Genomic DNA, 14186 nt, shown 5'->3' with positions numbered 1-14186 from the left:
TTGGACGAAGTTGATGGCCACGGCTCTGATCTCAGCTGCTAGACTGACCTCGGCTACTAGACTGATCTCGGCTACGCTCGTGAACTTTGCAAGTCTCAGATGAAAATGAAAGGTGTGAGAAGTGCCGTGAGGGGGACCCCCCTATTTATAAGCGTTTGGGGGGAATCCGAAGAGGCGGCAAGAATGCGAAAGGACGGCCACGTTCAAATTCAAAAAGCCGAGCCTCCCTCTCTCCTCATTAATGCCCCGTCCTTTCAGCTGACACCCTCTGCACGAAACGTCCCACTACTTCACGACGCGACGGTTACCAGTGACCACGTCCTATCAGCTGACCTGCCCACATGTCACGTCCCCGCGTTCCTCGGAGCAGTTTCGGCACTTCGGCTCTTTACGACTTCGGCCCAAGGAAGCCTTGGTACCTCCCTGGCCCGGAACTACCGAGGCTTGGGGGGCTTATTGAGGATGCTCACCTCGGCAACCCCCATGTCCGAGGTGAACTCACCTTATTGAGGATGCTCACCTCGGCAACCCCCATGTCCGAGGTGAACTCACCTCATCCCTCATATGAGCTCATCCATGCCTTGCCATTACCCCCTAAGCTCGGCCACATCCCCAGTCTACCGTGTAGGTGACCTCGACAACTCCACCTCAGCTGCACGCTGATGATGCCAAGACACTTGACATCATCCGGGATCAGTGCTTTATCTGAAAAGCACTGTCGCACTCTGTGACTACTGCGAAGGACTCCGCGTCACCCTGTCCAGGCGGCTACAGTGTCAGGGTCAGGCCATCTGACAGGGAGCAGAGCCGTAATGTCAGGACATGGGTCCCACCAGCATGAACCCTCCGTCCTGACCTCCACTCTCACCCTATAAATACCCCACACACTCCCAACAAGTAAGAGGACTGTTCATTCTCATATACAATTACGTTTCTCGTTCTCATACTAACTTAATTGTCGGAGTGATACCAGGGGAGAAGCCCCGCCATCCACTTCGGACAAGCAAAGGTACACCACCTCATCTCAGAGAGGACTGATTTAGGTCGGTCTATCTACCCACCAAAAATCACCTCTTCAACTTGAGTTATCCATGTTAGTAGCCGTTTGTAATATATTATGATGCAATCTTCTATTTCAGATGGTGGTGAGCTAGACGGAGCCGGTGGGTCCTACTAGCTACTATACGTGGCGTGATCTTCGCTCTTTTACTATACTTGCTTTTGTGTAAGTATTCAGGCCGTTTTTGTGTATAACTTGCTTATGTGCTTTGGTTTGGATGAGAGGGTACTTAGGCGAGGGTGTACTTGATCACACTCGACCTAAACCCTAATTTGTACTTGTGCTTCTTTATGAGTTGTGTATATATGAATTATTTTAGTGCTGAACCCCTGGAGCTTGTAGCTCGGGGTGACTTTTGTAAAATTTATGAAATATGATGAAGTTATGGGCCCGATCTCAAGACCTAGATGGATATTCGAGTCGGTCAGGGCTTGGTCGAAGTCAGTCCGACCAAGTCTGAGATCACCAAATTTGTGAATCCGGTTCACCGAGTATGTGAACCAAGTTTATGAACCGAGCTTGTGAACCAAGCTCAATTTCGTTTGCTCGAGCCATTTTGTGAGGTGACTGGCCAGTGTGGATGATAAGGTGTACGGTGGGAGTAAGTGGAGTTCTACGGACCCTAATTTGTGGTCAACGGAGTGTCGACAGGAGGTCACACATGGCACATGACGTGGCTTTGGAGCCAACTTGTGTTGTTACTTTTATATTTTCGATATGACATCTTTGTGACGTAATTGTTCGTATTACTGTGAAAATTACATTTTTACCCCTGTTTACTTACTAAGCATCTAGCTTACCCCTTTCCCTTTGTTTTCCTTAACAGGGGCCGACGCGGGGAACTTTTGGCACTATCACTAGTATAGTTAGGCTTGGTTTGTAATAGCCGGAGAACTAAGATGTTTCTTCTTGTTTTGGTGATTTGTATAAGAACCCTCCATCGGGTCTACTTTATACTCTTGGTGATTAGCATAGGGTGATGTAGTGATCGAAATATCTATTTTGGAGGATGTAAATAGAACTCTTTTGCTAATATCTATATTGTGCATAGTACTCTTTTGGTTTATATTATTTTATTTGCTTTGTGTTTTGAGTCCTGGCACGAGTTAGGCAGGCGTCCCGCCGATACCCTTGGGTTCGCCCTTGGGAGAAGTGGGGGCGTCACACATTAGAATGAAACAGTTATCATTGAACAGAAATAAATACACATTGAAAGGATACGGTGTTCACTTGGAACGATTTCAGTCCACTTCACCTTATAACTCCAGTGATCCCCTCGGTTTGTCTGGCCTTCACCTTATCCCTCCAGTGGTAATGCTCGAATATACCAAAACTGTGGCCCAGGGTTCCAACCTACCCGACCGAGCCCAGTCCTGGCTCGAGCAGGTTAGTAACCAAGGGCAGGATCCAGTTTAGGTTTGAGCTTACAACATGCGCAAGTAATCAAATATACCAGTAAATGGTAGAAATTTATGATTAAATGGTAGAAATCTGTTATTTTAGTAGGTTGAGTGAGATAAAGTACACACTCGCATTAAAACGGTAGACAGTTACATAGGAGCAATTATAGGGTGCACTTAACACTTAAGCACACAATAACTTTGAAGTAAACATGTAGCAAACTATTCAAGTCACGTACACCTATAAGAAACACTCACCAATTCAAAATAGGGAGTAAGTGCTTAAACAACTTTTAGGCGTCCGCTTCGAGATCCTCTTGAAAGTCCCCTTGAGCACTTGAGTAAATAATAATTGGCTATAACACACTATTGTTTATAAACCCCTCGTTAACAAGGGAAATTGTACACTTGTACAATCTAAAAAAATATCATTAAATACAGCTTTATTTGTTCTAAATTCAAGGTTCAAAAGTGATGTTTAATAACACAAGGAAAAACTGATTTCCTTCATGAAGTCAAATCTAAAACGGTCAAACAATATCAAAGGATAGGGAAGAGTCTCTAAAACTCATTTCCCAACAAGTTCAAAAATTTCAGTTTTAAGTGTCAATTTGAAAAATCATATCTTGCATTCAGTAGGTCCAAAATAGGAAAATTTTACACCGTTGGAAACTAATTTCAAAGTACTAAAAATTCCTAGAAGACACTTTTCTAAGACTCTAAACGGAAGACATTCAAATTTCAGCTCAAAGTGGCTGACTTGAGCTTACAAGACAGTTTTGGTCGTGTTTTTCGGCAAATTTTGGAAATTCGAAAAAATTTATAGAAAGTGAAATAGCCTCTACAAATTGTAACACTATTAGATTTTCAAACAAGGTTTTTAACACAATAAACGGAACTAAATTCAGAGTTTTGAGTGCCAAAATATAGCAGCTCAAAGTTGGCCCAAAAATGAAGACTGTTAGTCAATTTTCCAGATTTGAAGAACAACTTTGACACATCATTTGTATATTGAAACAGTCTTAGAATGAGACCAAAATCGATAAAATTCAACTTCAATATGAGGGCTAATCCTCTATCAAATTTCACACAAAAACTCGTACAGGAAGGTAGTTAACAAAACTACCAAAGTTCAAGAAATTTCCAAGACAAATCTGTCATCTTGTTTTCTTTCCTTTTTCAAACACTTTGTACCATGAAATCAACTCCAATTTAGTTTATTGGTAACACTGAGGTCTAGGAACAATCTAATATACATTTGGTAGGTGTTTGACACCAAAATTTTTGAAACAACATGTCCCAAGTCAAACTAGACCAATCGGCTAGCAAAATCAGGGTTTTCCAGCTTTGGTACAGTTCGGAAATTGGACTATATCTCAATACAACTCAAAATTGTGAATGGTTGGCAGTGTTGGAAACTAGAATAATAAGGCTACATTTCATCTGAACAAATCATTTTGAAATTCAGTTTGAAAATGAGAGAAAATAGAGCCACAAATTGCAACTTCTACCTTTCTCTCGGATAGGCTAACAGAACAGGGCAGCTGATTTTGACCAATCGTTACAGATGACTCACTTCGAATTTGAAGGTGCATTCTACACTGTTAGAAAACTACGGACATCTAGTTTTGAATGCCACTGACGGCACTCAATTCCGACGTCCGGACAGAGATATATGTTCGCTCAAAGAACACTGCCAGAGGACCACTGTTACACAAATTTCCAGATTTGTTCTTGCCAAAATTCAATTTTTATCCAACCAATTAAAGTAATTTTTGGTAGAAACATTCTACACACCATACACAACATATATACATCAGTTTCAACGTCATTTGAGCATAAAAAATTCAAACCAAAGGCCCGGCAAAAATAGGACAGATTTCGGCCGGACTTCCTATGCAATTTCCTTCGATTTTCCTTTCACTTTTCTAACTAATATCATCTTGTTTAACACATAATTAATACAAACAATACTTATTATCATCATATCTGCCCATACAACCAAGGTGGGATTTTATAGAGCCCACATCAATCATTCCAATCCAAATAACAACATCAATAATGAAGCTACAAGCTTCATAGCCAAGATTAAACCCACTAAAGCCGAGATTAAAAGATTGGATGATTACCTCCTAATCCTTGAGAGAAACCAGAAATTTTTGCACCTCTAAAGTCCCAAGAAAACCGTGAGATGATGCCTATCTCCTAGTTTAAGTGAATCTCCAAATGATTTTGTGGTTATGTGAGAACCCGTAATTTTTTTTCCCATTTTCTAGGTTTTATTCGGGTTACTGGCATGTTTTCTGCATTTTCTTTATTCAAAAAGTTTCTAGATAATTTTTATGAGTAAATATCATTTTTAGGTGAGTTTTCTAGTATCGGGTAGGTTTTGAGTTTTCTAGTTTTCCCTTAATTCCGGTATACTCGAGTATTACCATTTCTGAACTGATTGGATTTCAGGCCCGGTGGGGGTATGTGAGGTGGAAGGAATCGAAGAAAGTGGAGTCTACGGTATTCGTTACTTCTGTAACGTTGACGGAGTGTCAACTGTTATTTCGATCAAGTTTCGGTGAAGCAAATGGGAATTTGGCTCCTGAGAGCCACCCGTATCCTTTCTGTCTATGGTGTTTGTTCACTTCTTTATTTGATGCACATATGTGATTAAATGAATATGAAGTTCCATGTTTCTTATTTGCTGTTATTTTGGTACCTCATTGAGCGTAAGCTCACCCCTTCCCGTTATCTTTATTTTTCCTTACAGGGAACCACTTTTGGGGCTAAGATGTTTTGACGCACGAGTCGAGCTAGTTTTTAATAAAGCTCCTAGATAGTTGAAAAACCCAAATGTATTTTGATCTAATTATCTTCTTTTGTTCCGTAAATTACAAACGTATGTGTATAAAATTATTTACCCTGTTCATGTATCCTATTTGGATTCGAAATATTTTCCCGAGTCATATGGCCATATCTATATTCGTTGGGCTCCTGGCGGGGTGGTGATGTGGCAACCACTATTCATTTTTGGTGTTGATTTTCGTTTTACCATTTGGCGACTTTGAATCGTTTGAGCGCGCTATTACCTTCCTGAACGTGTTTTATTTCTTTTAACGGCTCGACTGAGTCCTGGCGAGAGCTGGACAGGCGGCCCGCCGAACCCTTTGGTTCGCCTTAGGGGGAGGTGGGGCTGTCACAGGTTAGTTGCAAAGGTGGAGATGATTTGGAGCAAGAATAATGCAAGATGATGGAGAGCTTTTCTTCTTCTTTCTTTCTTGCTATTGGCCAGCACTAAGGAGAGCTAGGAGATGGTTTCTTGGTCCCCAATTTTTGTAAAAGAAGTGTGTTAAGGAAGCTAGGTTAAAGGTGTGCAAAAGTCAACTCTCACTAGTGTCGCGCGCGCGTTTCGTATCCGATTTCTCTCGGGTTTGTTTCAATTGTGCACTAAACTTCTAATGTAATTCCTTTAACACTGTAATTATTCAACTCCTAGTAGTCTAGTATAGATTTCTTAAATCTCCACTTAGCCGTTCCGGCTCGATTGACGCGAACTTCCGATTCACGCGATAAAACGAAGCTTAGGGGCAATACGTGCAACTAAAATATAATTAACAACTCACATCTAATCCCTCAATTAACTTTTCTTAGTCTACTATTGATTATACTTAATTCTCCAAGACTAATGTACTCTCGGATCGAATTTAACTCGAAAAACGTGTATTCAATATATCTCGCTAAACGAGCCATAGAAAAATCAAATTTGCTAACGAAACGTTTTAAAATTATAACAGGGACATTTTTGCACACAAATGGACTTGAAATGGATGAAATAAATTATTTGGGGTAAACGGGTGAATAAATAATTAAATAAGCCAGAAAAATAAAATAAAAATATGAAAAATTTCGGGTCGTCACACTAAGGCGGCAAAAATATTAGTCATCCGCTCCAACCAATTCTCCGCTAATTCGGAATCAGATCCTCCAATGAATTTAGGCGGATTAAATTTCAGAAACCTCTCCAAGGCTCTATCTTCCCCTCTATCCTTGGACCTGGATTGGTTAATTGGCCCTGGACCCTGTCGCTCTGCTAATCGTTCTAGAATATCAGTCATCCGATTAAAGGCAGTAGCCACTTGGTTACCCTCTACGTTTCCTTGTCCTTGGGTCGGCCCAGTTGCCGATCCCTGATCATCCCCTTGAGGTTGGGTTTGCCTAGCCCCACGCCCACGACCTCTACCACTTCTCCGTCCGTCCATAATCCTAGTTATGCCTAATGCAAGAAATAAAATAATTACGCTAGAAAATATGTGAGACCCCGTAAATCTTCTCATTTTCTAGGTTTTATTCTATTTAATTGCATGCTATTCTGTATTTTCTTTATTAGGAAAATTTTCCAGATACTTTTTATGAGTAAATATAGTTTTTAGATAATTTTTCTAGTATCGGTTAGTTTTTGAGAAATTAAGAGCGTATACCGGACGTGGGACCCGCTAGTGCGGAAAGTTCAGAAAAATTCGGCCAGTTAGGTCAAGTTTTGGATACCGGGTTTATTTTAGCAGGTGTTAAGAGATAACTAGATATTACTAAATGGATTAGGGTGAGAGGGACAAAAGGATAGCCATGCATTAATGGTGGTGACAAGTGTCACTTGGAGAGCAATTCTTACATTTTGACCACTATTTACCATTTTACCAAATAAACCCAAAAATTGACCAAAAAAATCTCTTCATTTCAAGCTTCTCTTGGCCGAACCTTGCTAGGGAGGAAAGGGAAAAACTCTTCAACTTTCTTCATCTCAAACCTTTCTCAATCCAACAAACCAACCGATTAAACTTGAAAGTTCTCCATAAAAATCCTTCTCTTAGTAGTTGTGAGGTGATTAGTGAAGTGGGTTGGAAGATTAAGGTGCTAAATTGCTCCCTTTCTTTGGTTGTTAAGGTGAGTAGCTAAGGGACCTCTCTTTCTTCTCAATAATGCTTAATTAGTGACTTATGTGAGATGAAGTGATGATATTAGGTGTTGTTTCATGATTTTTGGTAGAAATTGGTGAAGTTTTATATTTATTCATGATTTTTCTGTTTTCATATAATTAATATTATGTGGCAATGGATGATGGTTGGGAATGGTTTAGAATGAAGCCTTAGGATGTAAATTGTGGCTATTTCCGGAAAATTTCCGCTTTGAAAGGAAATTTCGGAAATGAGGGTTGCAATTGAACCCATTCTGTCCGGTACTGTTTCCCCTAGTTAGAGGCCGAATTAGCCTTGGGTTAAAACATGAAAGTTGTATGGAATGATATTTTATAGATTCCTGAAAAATTTCAGTTCAATCGGAGGAACGTATCCTGTGAAAATACTGAAATACCCCTGCTACCCTGTTTCTGTCCGAACCTGGTAATCAGCTTTGGTAATTGGTTAGTTTGACCAAGAATACTACTGATTTGGTTGTTTATGTATTCTTAAGAAATATAGCCTGGTATCTTAGCTTTCGGATGGAATTGGAATCACTTGAATTGGACTTTGGTAGCCTGAAGTATGGTTATTTAACCAGAATGCGGTTCGTTAACCTGTTTATACAGTTCTGGTTTGGTACATTGAACTTTTGACCTAGTTGCACTACAAACTGGACTGAGTGGCCTTCTTCAACATTGTAGTCCTTTCTGTTAGCTTCGAAACGGTGTATATTGTACATCTATCTGATGATCGTAGTGCCGGTTGTGTCCAATACGCTTATTGACGTCAAAACTGTTTTTAGGTCTTGGAGCTTAACTTTCATTTCCAGACTTTTCCTAACTTACTTTAGTACTCATACGTTCTAATAGAGCCTTATTTTTGGTAGTATGTGGAATTGGTTTATGACTTGTAATCGAGTCTTATTGTGCTTGTTTGAACCTTTTAGGGCGTGACGGTGATTCAAGACGCTCTTTGGGCGGAAGTGTATGAAATTTCACTTGCTTGCTTGGTGAGTGTACTACTCACTTGCTTGTTACTATGTGGCTTTGTTACATTTGAACTTGATATCTTGAATGCTTATTTGCAGCATTGAAACTGATTCAAGTGAGGGTGTACTTGATCGCCCTCACCCCTTTTGTATTATATATGACTGTCTACTGTGGTACTTGAATGGTACATGAAATACTGGATTTGGTGTCGTTTGGACGAATATCCAATGGCCATTACTGTCACTACTGAGCTCAACCCCATTGGTAGTCGATTGAATCGAGCCAGCGAGGGCTTGATCGTGAAAATTGACGAGCCATGGGGACTATTATATGGAATCTTGTAGTATGAGACTCCTGATTCCGGTATACTCGAGTATTACCAAATTTATACTGTATGGAGTTCAGGCCCAGTAGGGGTATGTTGGGTGGAAGGAATGGAAGTAAAGTGGCGCCTACGGTTGGTTACTTGTAAACATTGACGGAGGGTCAATGAAGTCCGATCAAGAATACAAGCGAGGAAAGGGGCTCTTGAGAGCCGTCCGTATCCTTTTTTCAATTTTATTGATGTGTGCTCTTGTCTTACTTCCTCGTAGATAAATTGGAGTGAAAAGCTTTATGCTTATATGAACTTTGCTGCTTGAGTGATAGTATCTTCTGGGCGTAAGCTCACTCTATTCCTTTTGTTTTCCTTACAGGAATGTGAATACTTTTGGAATGGCTTTGATAGTTGGTTGACGAGTTGAGCTAGTTGTAAATACACTTTGTATAGCTCCTCAACAAATGAAACTTGAAATGTATTTTGGATCCGTTCCCTCTTTTGGAATTTGAAAGAACTGAACATGTGTAAATTTGTTGGATGATTTTATGTGTTATTTTGGATTGTAAATGTTGAATTTCAAGTTGTCTATGCTTGGTTGTGAGTCGACTGGATTTTTGACAGATTCGGATTCTGACGTGTCCGGCACTATTCATGCCGGCTTCGATTTTCATTTTTTTTTTATTTTGAGATTTTGGTTTGTTTAAGCGCGCTTATATATTCCGAACCGTTTTAGACCGCATTAAACTGTCTCGTTAGTCCTGGCGAGAGCTGGACAGTCAGTCCGCTAACCCATTTGGTTCGCCTTAGGGGAAGGTGGGGCTGTCACAAAATACTTAATATATAAAAGCCAACATGAAACATTGGAAATAACAATAATTAACATGTATGAACACTTTAAAGTTCATACAATTAGCAAGTCATAGGGCATTTACAAAAATATGGCACACAAGTGCCACAAAAGTACATTTAGTTAGGCACGACAAAAGTAGGTTCAAGTGCCTCAAAAGTAGGCCACACAGTTAAACAAAATACCATGGCCTTTGAACTAGCATCACCCCAACTATTTCTAGTACAAAAGTCAAAAGAGGGTCATCACTCCTAATCTAATCCTCAGCAGGACTATCAGGCGGAACCTCCTCTTCAGAGTCCTCCTCCGGATCCTCCTCGAAAGGCTTCTCCTCAGTGCCCTCTTGAGTCTGATACGAACCCATCAAGACGAAAGGCCTGAACTCGTATCCGACAAGAATCCCCGGATCTAGACGAAGTACAAGTTGATGCGGAAACCTCGACCCCTCTAAACCTCAAAGTCACGAACCAAGGATGACTTGACCCACGACTTAACGATTTAGCAAACCAAAGTGTTTGGTAGATGACGCCACAACCAAGGGTGATCACTTGATTGATAAGTCGAATTGAACACTCTCAAGAACAACTCTCAAGTATTTACAAGGGTTCTCTTAGACAAGAGAGATTTGCACACAAAATGATACTTAAGTGCTTAAGTGCGTTTTGTGCTTAAGAGATTTTCACACAAAGGTTCTCAACTCTCAAGTATTTTTATGTTTAAGTGCTTAAGTATTAGTTAGTGATACTATCATTATAAGAATTTACTGGAATTTCCACTTTATCGCGCACAAATCGAAAATACGCGTTTTCGCGTGCGCGATTAATTGAGGGACCTTAGACCCTTACTTTTAGACCATTAAGAGTGAAAAATAATAGTATGAATATAATTGCATTAGAGGTTTAGTGCACAAGTGAAACAAACTCGAGAGGAATCGAGCACGAAACGCGCGCGTGTGGGCGCGAGGAGAGAGTTGACTTTTGAGGCAATTTGAACCACACAGTTAAGCTTCTCAAGGAAGCTTCATGTCAGCAAAACACACTCTCTCTTTCTCACCATAGCAGCCAGCCACAAGGAGGAAGAAAGCTACCAAAATTCTTCTTCATTTCATCACTCAAATCTCACCCAAATCACTCCAAAATTTACACACAACTTGCAAATCACTTGGAGATCAACCTAAGCTAGGAAAAAGGCTTGCTTCTCACAGTTTTCTTTAGCTTCCAAGGGCCAAAATTTTCTATTTTAGTCATCTACTAAGGTAAACAACGATCAACCTCTTAAATCTTAGTTTATGGAAGTTATCTTGCACTTATGAGCTCATAGATTCACATGGGTAGTTTTATATTATTGGAAATCTTGTGAGTGGGCTCTATGTAATCCCACAATGGCTTGACAAACTGATTTAATGAGATTTGATGTTAATTATGTTGGATTAGTGCTTAATCTAGTGAAAATAAGTTGTATTATGGAAGAAAACTCAAAGGAAGTTAAAAGGAAATTTTACCGTTTCTGCCCCTGCTATTGCCGTGCACTTTGGTGCACTTTTTTTGTGGTCCAATTGACTTGTTTTGATGTAGATGTGTAATATAGGTTGTGTGGAAAGTTTTCACAAAAAAGTACGTGATTTGGATGAGCAAATGTTGAGATTTCAAAATTTTACCAAAACTGGAATTGTGTCCCGTATTGCTCTGGCAGTGATTTTCAAACAGCTATAACTCTTTGCTCCGATGTCGAAATCGAGTGCCATTTGCGGCAATAGAAACTAGACATTTCCAGTTTTCCAATGGTGCCATGATTCCACCTGAGTGAGCCGTACCAACCTTGTAAAGTTGCCTGTTCTGTTTCTCGTCTGTACTAGAAGCCCTGTTTTGAGCTGCGACTTGATGCTCAAATATGAGCTAGTTGTGGATAGAATTTTAAAACGATTCCTTCTAAGAAATTGTAGCCTTACGAATATAGTCTTCAAAGCCACTGACCACACTTAATTCTAAGTTGAATTGAGTGAGTTGTGGCCATATTACAGAGCTGTCTTCGTGGAAGAAAACCCTAATTCTGGACTGATTTATAGCTAATCTTGATTTGGGACTTGTTATTCGTAATCCTTGGTGTTAATCACCTACCAAATGTATCTTGGATGTCTCTTAGATATTTTCTATACAAATGAATCATAGTTGATATGTTTTTGTTGGCCAAACGTTTGGAGAAAAGGAAAACGGAACTACAAGGCAGTTTTGCCTTGGAAATTCTTGGAGTTTTAATGACTTGGTTAACTGACTTTCCATGCGAATTTTTACATGAAAATTTACAGAGGAATAGCCCTTACTACCATGTGTAATACTGCCAAATTTAGTGTCATTCCAAGTCCATTTTAATGCCAACTAAAGTACCAAAGCTCAAGCTAAATCTTGGAAAATCTTTGTTCAGTGAGGAAATTCAGCATCTTTGAGTCGTTATATCTTGGTACTCAAAATTCCAATTCTTATTCCACTTGTTGTGTTGAAAACTTTGATTGTAACTCTAATTGAGTTCTGAATTTCAGAGGCTAGTTCGCATTGTGTGAATTTTTCCGAATTTCCAAACTTTGCCGAAAATCAACCCAAATCTGTCTTGGCATTCCAAAACAGCAACTTTGAGCTGAATTTTGAATATCTTCCTTTTGGAATCATGGAAAAGTATCTTATAGGAACTTTTAGTACTTTGAAAGTAGTTTTTAACAGTACCAAGTTTTCAAATTTTGGACTTGTAGAGAGTGAGATAGGATTTTTCAAAGTACGTGTAACAAATCTGAAAATTCCTAACTTAAAGGAAATGGAGTTTTTTAAACTCTTTCTTTTCATTTGATATCACTTGATCATTTTACACTTGATTTGAAAGATGAAAACCAGATTTCTCTTGTGTTTTAAAACCCTACCTTTGAGCCTCGATCTACGAGTAATTAAGGCTCATTTTTTATGAGATTTTCTTATATTGTACTCTAGTACAATCTTCTTCGATAATTGGGATTTCTAAGTAGTAGTTCGTTATTACTTGCTCAGGCACACAAGAGGACCTTCAAAAGGATCCCACGGTGGACGCCTGAACCTTCGAGTGACAATTTCTCCTTTGTGTAGTTGGTGAGTGTCAAGTGTATGGGTACTTGATACATGTTTAATTGTTATAATTGATTGGAGATTTTGAAAATGGAGGCGAGTGTGTACTTTACCGCACTCGTTCTCATTTGAAATGAATGACTCATGATTGAAATGAAATGAATGAATTATGAATGACTTGATTGAATGAGATGAATGATTGAATGCTTGAATGAAATGAAATGGCATGCTATGGCTGCATACGTCGTTGGAGTGAATCTCCTCGACTCACAAATGTTACATGGGGGACGCCGAAACTCATTGGCCGACCTTGGGACTCGAGCCGACATGGGCTTGGTCGAGAACCTCGGTGAGCCATGAGAATAACATGATAAGTTTGATCTATTGGAGAGATTTTACTTGGCCTACTCGTGCAGTAGCACCTTTATCGTCGTTCGGGCCCAGTGGGGGGTTGTAAGGTTGATGGACATGAGAAGTAAGTGGAGTTCTATGGATTGAAAATACCGACCCGGTTGACGGAGAGTCACCACAGGAAGGTATACGATTGAGACCTGGCAAAGCAAGTGGAACATAACTCCTGAGAGCTACCATATCCTTGAATTGTTTCTGTTTATATTTCACTTGAATTGTAAATTACTCGATTATTATCGTTTGTCTTGCTAATTGGGATTGTTATTTGGACAACGTGCTTGCATGTGTGTTTCTTGACCTCACGAGCGATTGCTCACCCCGTAGTTTTGTTTTCCTTAACAGACATGGACTTGGAGTGAACTCAGAGAAACCCTTCTGTTGTACTTTTGTGTTAGGGTTCCAAATGTAATTGACTAGACTTTGTGGCTATTGTATATTTTGGGGATTGATGTATCTTTTGGGAACCAATGTAAGAATTGGATGATTGATATATTGTGGAACTCGTGGTGTAAATTTTAATGTTATTTATGGAAGCGACTTATCTTTCTTACTTTGTCTTCTCGTGATAGCTGGTATTGTATTAAGTTTGAATGGGATTTGTATCGAGTCCTGGCGAGAGTTGGGCAGGCGTCTCGCGGATACCCTTTGGTTCGCCTTAGGGAGAAATGGGGGCGTCACAATAAGATCATTGAATCTGCAATACATCTTGTCAATGTTTTCATGAGGTTTCGTCTTAAAAGATTCATACTTAGTGTCCAGAATGGATTTCTTTTGTTCTCTCACATTCTCACTTCCTTCATGGATTTCTCTGAGTTTATCCCAAATCTCTTTTGCAGATCTACAGCCTTTGACCCTAATAGACTCATTTGAATCTAAAGCACTGTATAAAACATTCATAGCCTTGGCATTTAAAGTAAGATGAGTTCTATCATCACTAGTCAACTCATTCCTTGTTTTTGGTCTCGGCCTAAGAGTAACTTCATCAATAATAGAGGTATCATATGGATCTTCATTGACAATAAACCACAACTCAATATCAATAGATTGTAAGAAAATAATCATCCTTTCCTTCCAACTCACATAATTTGATCCATTGAACATTGGGGGTCTAGTGATGGATTGTCCTTC

The sequence above is a fragment of the Coffea arabica genome, chromosome 11e, assembly GCF_036785885.1.
Source record: "Coffea arabica cultivar ET-39 chromosome 11e, Coffea Arabica ET-39 HiFi, whole genome shotgun sequence".
Taxonomy (NCBI): domain Eukaryota; kingdom Viridiplantae; phylum Streptophyta; class Magnoliopsida; order Gentianales; family Rubiaceae; genus Coffea; species Coffea arabica.
The sequence above is the reverse complement of the archived record's forward strand: the minus strand, read 5'-3'. Positions refer to the sequence as shown.